Source organism: Dermacentor albipictus, chromosome 2, assembly GCF_038994185.2.
Source record: "Dermacentor albipictus isolate Rhodes 1998 colony chromosome 2, USDA_Dalb.pri_finalv2, whole genome shotgun sequence".
Taxonomy (NCBI): domain Eukaryota; kingdom Metazoa; phylum Arthropoda; class Arachnida; order Ixodida; family Ixodidae; genus Dermacentor; species Dermacentor albipictus.
This window is the reverse complement of record NC_091822.1, coordinates 51,613,457-51,621,637: the sequence shown is the minus strand read 5'-3', so window position 1 is coordinate 51,621,637 and position 8,181 is coordinate 51,613,457. Positions and strand designations below refer to the sequence as shown.

The 8,181-nt window shown below is 47.4% G+C and overlaps 1 long non-coding RNA gene across 1 annotated transcript in view; it reads left to right on the top strand.

The window, feature by feature from the left end:
• The first annotated feature begins 558 nt into the window (after nucleotides 1-558).
• LOC135904323 (uncharacterized) overlaps nucleotides 559-8,181 on the top strand; it is a 36,932-nt gene continuing 29,309 nt past the window's right edge. The window contains exon 1 of the long non-coding RNA XR_010565095.1: nucleotides 559-880. This is a non-coding gene — a long non-coding RNA (uncharacterized lncRNA). The remainder of the gene's footprint in view (nucleotides 881-8,181) is intronic.

Sequence of the window (8,181 nt, the reverse complement as noted above, 5' to 3'; positions counted from 1 at the left end):
AGAAAGCACGCACATATCGAGACGCGTTATACGTATGGCTATATGCACCAACCCCATAGATGTGCCAGTTGCCAGCTGTGTTGTGTACGACATTCCGCCACAAAACAAGAAACGCAACACATAAATGTCCTTACTACAAAAAAAGTCGTCATTGCTCTAGGAAATCAAATTTGTCTCCTTGGCTCTTTCTCCCTTTTCATTGCGAAAAACTTTCGTTAGTTTTTTTTTCACCAAGTTTTGTACTCGAACGGCGACGTTCGTCGCTGAACGACTGTTTGAGACGCACGTGGTTTGGGTCGTCTGGAATGTTACATCACGTTTTCGGTGACGGCGCTTGTGGCATTTCTCCTCCGCTAAGCTTTTCTTGCCTTCAGGCTCTGGGAGTGTACTCTACTACCGTGGGCAATACGTATTTGGATGCCACTTATTGCTTGCCAGCCGATTTGTGACTACCCTCACTCTTCCTGTGGCACTCTGAGGCTGATGCTTCTGCGGGAACCTAGATTCGTTCAGACATCAAAAAGTACAATTTTTTTGCGCAATGCTAGTCAGCCGCCGATTATTAACATGTTTGCTTTGTGCGTAGGAACTAAAACATTCTAATGTGCTTTTTTTTCTTATGCAGCATTACCACCACAAGTTTCATGTAACTGCACGTCTCAGCCGGATGAAAAGCTGCAACCCGAGTTGCGGCGTACTGTTAATGACCATGCAAACAGTTGGCATGTTGCAGTGGTTGGCTGCGCTGTCATTATGTTTGCCACAGGCGTGTTTTGTACCTCGGGCCTTTTCTATGTCTACTTCATGGAGGCGTTCTGCGTCAGCCACGAAGCCGCTTCGTGGCCAGCCAGTGCAATGGGCGTGACACTTAACTGCTCAGGTAGGTGCGCACGAAACATTTATCACCACGTGCATTTTCTTGCTGCCACGTATCGGCAGCAGTAAACTCCTTAACCCAATTTACCGCACAAGCTTAGCATATATATTTAGTGCAAAAAGTACGTTCAGTGCTTTTGGCTGAACAAACACTATTCAGTCATCTGTGGCTCACCTATTTAGCGAGATCAGTAGCATAAAGTCACAAACTTTTGCAATTCAGTGCACATGTGCAGTAAATTGTCCTCCTCATATACCAATGGATGCGCATGTCTGTCCGAGTGCCTTAATTGCCCCGATAAAGAAATGCCTCGTACGTGTACTTGGTGTGCGATGCTATGGCATTATTAGCGACGATAAGTACACTACGTGATAGTATATATATATATATATATTGCCACGAGCTCTGTGACAATATATATTGTGACACGAGCTCACGAGAACGACGTGAGCCAAGCTGCCTCTTGACCGATAAAAACGCACCTATCACCCAGATTCATCTGGTTCTCCATTAAACACCTCGTGTGTAACATTTGGTGGAGGTGCTGGGCACCTGAGCCCTCTAGGCTAATGCGAATTCCGTACGTTTCTTTTCTGCATCCGAGTCACCGAAACACCTCTTGATCTCTTCAACGAAGCGTGTCCGGGTGGTTATCGCACCATACCAACGCCATGCCGGCCAAGAAGAAAACAACGTTCCTAAGCTGAGTGGCAGCGTTCCAGTTATTGTATTTGCTTACCCTTTCGTAATGGGTTCGCCAGTCCTCCACATCTTCCTCTGCTTTCGCCGAAGCGTGCATGGCTCTCGGTAGTGCTGGATAGGGACTGGGCTCACCAAGGCACTGCTGGTGAGGGTATATTGTGCGGTGGCCATGACTGAGCGCGACGGCGAAAGTCCGGCGAGGCGGCGTAGTTCTTGTACTGATGGATCCGCTGTAGATAAAGGGACATACTCCGCACAGCTATATATATATATATATATATATATATATATATATATATAAATGTACATACATTTACTTTCTCAATAAAGCAAATAGATTGCGGTGTAAAAGCACTGAACGACACCATGCGGAAGAACTGTTCTCATGGATATCACGCTTTCCTAGCTAGTCACGTAGTAAAGCGAATAGCAAGATCCTCGGAATTATTTATCATATAGCAAGATATCGACTCCTACAGGATAAAACACTACTATTGCTTAATCGTACTGTGTGCTCCTCAATTGGATTGTTCTTTTCCTTGTATCGGCTCGTGACGGACGGTCACAGAAGACTGTGATTGCTCTTTAATATTTCTTTAGCGTTGCACTGCTTGAAGTAGGCTTATTAGACATGAATATAGGCATATCGAAAAAGGTTTGGATTCGCTCGCCTTATCTTATATATATTCTAGTTAATATTTCGGGCGGTAACTCTCCTTATGCTATATGTGGAAATGTGTAACTCCTTATTAACACCACCACCCGCCGTGGTGGTGCAGTGGCTTTGGTGTTGATCTGCTAAGCCTGATGGCGCAGGATCGAATCCCGGACTTGATGGCCTCATTTCCACGGAGGCGTAGTGCAAGAGCGCCCGTGTGCCGTGTATTGGGTGCACGGTTAAGAACTCTTGATGGGAAAGATTATTTATTTAGTGGTCCACCATTACGGCATTCTTCACCATGACAGTGTGGTCGTGGCACGTGAAACCCCAGACTATATTTTTTATTTATATTACTCGTTAGGGCGTTCCTCAAACAATGCGCGATTCGAAAGTTTGGAAAGCCTGTGGCTACATCTTGAGCTCTTGCGGGGTGGTGTGTCGCTGGCTTGTGTAAAAAATGGAAACCTCAGCACATTCGTATACATTCACTTTCAGAAGAAACCGTCAACAGATAAAGTGAAGCGCCGATGTTTTCATTCTACAATTCGTCCCTTGCCGATTAGTGCTTACTTCGGAATATCATCCTCGTAGTCGCCAAGATTCTGCGTCTTCTTTCTGCTGCTCCGTCTTCCCTCCTGTAGACAGCAAACAAGGCTCAGTGAAGCCTGATTTACGTCTGATTTACGAGTAATCAGACAGGTAGCACTGTCCAGCTGTTGACAGCAGAGCTACAATAAAAAAGAACTTGTTTCTGATGTGTAGACTGTTCCATGACACCCACTACCGCCCTTCCACAGCAAGCATCCCACCTTCACTTTCAGTAGGTTTGGCTTTTTTGATTGTCATGCCACTGAATTGCAAATAAAACACGCACAAAGAGAAAACCTGACAACGCGGGCGCTACGATAGCTTTACCAAATGTTGATCATGCAGCCCAGGAACACGTTATTTTGTACCTCCATTCTCTTGTTAAATCTTGAGTTCAAGGTAAAGCGTGTATTTTCTCTGAGCATGCGCAGTGTCGATTCCACGCTAGTCGATTCCACTCACAGTCCGGGTCATAAAAGCGAGCACATATACCCCGAAGCGTAGAATTCGAAGATAATTAAACTAAGTCAAAAAGGAATTCTGAGCACGTTGAAGATCATATCTATTTATATAAATATATAGTTGAAAGAATAGAAGCACGTAAGAAAAATACCTAAACTGCACTGACGTTTCCACCGCGGTGCGCCCTTTATCAGGGCTGTGGCCTTCATTCAATATGGACGTATGTGATAAATGTAAGGCAGAAGGATATAGCGTTCATGTATTCATTTACGAAGGCGGGACCATGGCCCAAACGCCGGAAATAAAGCACAGGTTTTTTTCCAACGTGCGTCCTCAACATACAACTGTCTTTTCAACTACTGGATCCCGGCATACTCTCACTTTACATATATAATAAAGGGGTTTCATCATCACCAGCCTGGTTACGCCCACTACAGGGCAAAGGTCTCTCCCATACTTCTCCAACTACCCCGGTCATGTACTAATTGCGGCCATGTTGTCCCTGCAAACTTCCTAATCGCATCCGCCCACCTAAGTTTCTGCCGCCCCCTGCTGCATTTCCCTTCCCATGGAATCCAGTACGTAACCCTTAATGACCATCAGTTATCTTCCCTCCTCATTACATGCTCTGCCCATGCCCATTTCTTTTCTTGATTTGAACTAAGATGTCATTTACTCGCGTTTCTTCCCTCAACCAATCTGCGCTTTTCTTATCCCTTTACGTTACCTATCATTCTTCTTTCCTTAGCTCGTTGCGTCGTCCTCAATTTATGTAGAACCCTTTTCGTAAGCCTCCAGGTTTCTGCCACGTACATGAGAACTGGTAAAACACAGCTGTTATAGACTTTTCTCTTGAGGGATAATGGCAACCTGCTTTTCATGATCTGAGAATGCCTGCCAAATGCACCCCAGCCCACTCTTTTTCTTCTGATTATTTCAATCTCATGATCCGGATCCGCGGTCACTACCTATCCTGAGTAGATGTATTCCCTTACCACTTCCAGTGTCTCGCTACCGATCGTAACGAGACACAGGAAGTGGTAAGGGGCTTATTGGGTTATTATAAAGGGATCTATTGACTGGTAATTGAGAGCGGCTAACGCGGCGGTATAACAGAAGCAAGAGTCCCAGCATGAGCGGCGAAACCATGCCCACGCTGGTGATGATGATGGGCCAGAGTTCGTCGTGTTCACTACAATTACCCCCGGTGATATAAAGGAGCCGCTATAGCGACCTAGGAGTTCACCACGACGAATGGGTCGTAGTATATCTTGAGGCTCTGCACATGGACAATATCTCGTTCCCGAAGGCGCAGCTCCGAAGAGGGCACGACTGGTTCGATAACACAGTTCACAGGAGATGTGCGCTCGATAATGCGGTAAGGGCCTTCTTAGCAGTAGTTTGGGCAGTAGTTTCGAAGAGATACTAGCTGCACTGGCAGGAACTGACAGCAACACAAGCGTGCCAACAATGAAAGCGGACGCGTCGGTGTTGTGAGCCCGGTTGCTCTTCTAGTATTATTGGTCAGTTGAAGTTAAGGGCTGTGCAAGTTCGCGGCACACCTCAACATGTCTCTCAGCGACAGAAACCGGCGCACACTCGGATGCATCCGGTTGTATCTGCAGAATTGTGCCGATATTGTGCAACGGGTGGCGACTGCCCTTACGAAAAAGGGCAAAACACCAGTGGTGCTCTCAGTGGTAGTGTCGTATGAGTAGGTGGCCAAGTGCAGAAGGAGATCCCAAGTTGTGTAATCAGTGGCGACATAGATTTCAAGAATGTCGCCAAGCGTATGGTTGAAGGGTTCAGTTAGCCTTTTGGTTTGATGGAGGCATGCAATTGTCTGGTTTATAACGTGGCAGTGAACCAAGACAGCCTCAACAACTTCGGAAAAACGACGCGCCTCCGATAACTGAGAAGTTCCTGGGGGGGACCGTGACGGAGGATGAAGCTGCGAAATAGGTTATAGCTGTCGAGTGGGCTGCGGTTTCGGCGTATCGTGTGATATGCTAAACGGCAACGATGGCCCAGCGGTTACCAGCAGCTGTCCGGGAGATTGGCCCATAAAAATCAATACAGGCCCGCCCAAACGGCCTGGTAGGGCAATGTAGACGCTGCAGACCGGCTCAGGACTGCCAGACTGAAAATTTGCGGCTTTCGCCATCGGTGCAAGAGGGATTAAGCTTTTGTACATAGGTGCACATCCCTCGCAAATAGCACCGCTGTCGAAGGCGTTGGTAAGTTTTCAAAACTCCCGAGTGCCTACACTGTAGATCAGCATAGAAAGAGTAGCAGATTTCGGAACGCAGGCTTCGACGTATTGCGAGTAACCACTGGCGACCGTCTGAGTAATAATTATGCCGGTGAAACGGGTCAACGCCAATTACGAAATACTGAGCTTGACGACGCAGCGTGCGAGTTTTCGATTGTGCCGAGGAATCGGAGGGAAAGTCTATAATGGAGAAAAGACTGTTTCTTTCACTGCTCCGGCGCGATTGTCCCAATCTCAATGGGCAAAATGGTAGACTTAGACGCTGAGGAACAGAAAATGATGTCGTGCAAGATGGAGCATGACAGGGCGTCGGCGTGAGAATGCTGGCGTTCATTTCGGTGCAAGACGCGGATATCGAAGTCTTGTAGCCGAAGTGCCAAGCAACTAAGGCGACCTGAGGGATCTGGCAATGATGAGCGCCAGCAGGCTCCATGACGGTCTGTGACTACATCGGGCGGGCGCCCATTTAAACAAAGACGGATCTTAGTAAGGACACAGATAATGGCTAAACACTCTTAGACGCCGCCACAATCCTTGCCTCGTGAAGTCGCATTGGCGACGTTGACAGGCGACGCGGAAAGGGGCAACGGCGGGTAACGAGGGTCGGTCCAGCAGCTGATGGGGTCGAAGAGGGGTCGTGAGAGCTGCAAAATTGTCCTAGCACGCCTGTATCAAGGAATATCGCGGATGACGCGGCACCAAGCGTTTGGCGCTTCGACAGTGGCGGGCGATATGACATGCGTGACATGCATGGCCACACGCAGAGCATATTGGGCGATCGTGGGACGTACGCCGCAAGTTCGCGACGGCAGGTCGAGTCCACGCCACAGGGCGCAATGTACGAGGTTTCTGTGGACACAACGGGACGGCCACTCGCCGTTGGTCTTGGGTACAACGTCGTCCTAACTGAGGAGCGGAGCTGCAGGGAATGGTTGGGCTCTAGTGACGACTTCAGCATAAGCGAGGGGCGCCACTACATGGAGCTGTTGGCGGTGAACCAGCAAGAGCTCGGTGATATTTCGCTCAATCGCGTGGCGGAGCGTAGGCACAAATTTTGCAGCAGGCTGCTGTATATGCTGCGGCTGAGCGATGGGCACTAAGTCAAACTGGTGGGAAACTTCCTCGCGCACAAACGCCTTTATCTACACTAGCAGCGTTGGCTGGTCGGAAACGGCAGGCGATCCAGCGAGATGTTGGTCGTGCGAAGGCGGGAGACTGTTCAATGATCGCTCCCTTCGCAGTTCCTTGTAACTTGGGCAAATAGCAATGATTTCTGTCACAGTGAGTGGAATCTTCGCAAACAGCACATTATAAACGTAATCCTCTATTACCTTCATTCCATGGCACGCTTGATTCTGTACGACTCTGTGACTGTCTTGCACAAGTCTTGACTTTGATGTAGCTCGTGAATGATTCCCCCGGCTGCTGTGCTGGTTTCCGCAAAGACTGCTCTGTTCGCAGCTTGCGAACAGCAGGGCGGCCGCCAATGAAGTTTCCGAAAGAGGTCTTAAACGTTTACCACCTGTTATGGTTCTTGTACTGTAGGCTGCTCACACCCGCGAGATAAAAAAAAAAGAATTCTTTATTTCAGTTTTGAGGCGTCGTACCGGTTGTTGTACGCGCTTCACCTCTCGTACGACAAGAGCGAGTGCTCCAGGTCGTAGCCAACCGCGCCGGTGAAAACACCAGGGTCCCTTTGGCGGAGCATTTGATAGATGGAGGAGGAGGCGCGTGCGGGGACACGTCGTCGGGCATGATTGACGGTAGTGTGCCGGATCAAAGTTACAGCTTGTACGCTTTCAAATTGCCCATCACCTTCCACCAGTTGGAAAAAAGGTTTACTGACTGGGAATTGAGAGCGGCGAAGGTGGCGGTAGAACAGACGCAAGAGTCCCACCAAGATCGAGAAACCCGAGCATAGCGCTGCTGATTATTCGCCTGCGTTCGTTGTCTTGCTTCCAATATATATATATATATATATATATATATATATATATATATATATATATATATATATATATATATATATATATATATATATATATATATATATATATATATACCACCTCTATTATTTTTTTCAGTTCAAGCCCTTGTGGTTATTAACCGCCTGCGACATAGCGCGCTGCCCCTTTTCATGCAGTTTTCAGAACGAAGACGAACTTCGCTTCCTCAAGAACCTAAAGGTCCTCATAGCTAGATCAAAAGATTATTTAATGCAGTTTTGAAGCGTCCCTCTAGCAGTTTGAGATGATGTCACTTGGAACACCACTGCACGTTGTAGGAAATATTATGAACGCTATATTGGCAGTCATGCTAGTCGCCGCATGTCTGCTGGGCAAACATTACTAGAACTCGGCTCTGATTTCGCAGTTGCGACACGTGCGTGAAAGTGCATAATTAAAGACATAAAGGTGAATCGTTTAAATTAGCTAACTCCACGTTGAAATCAGTAGTGGAAGTAACGTAAGCATCTTAAGGGAATCACTCGTATAGACAGATTTGCACTATGCCATTTTTTAGATATCAGCTGGATATGAAAAATAGTTGACAGTCACTTTAGCATGCCCTAAAAAGGATGAAGGCGAAATCCTGCGAGGTCACGACACATTCATTAAA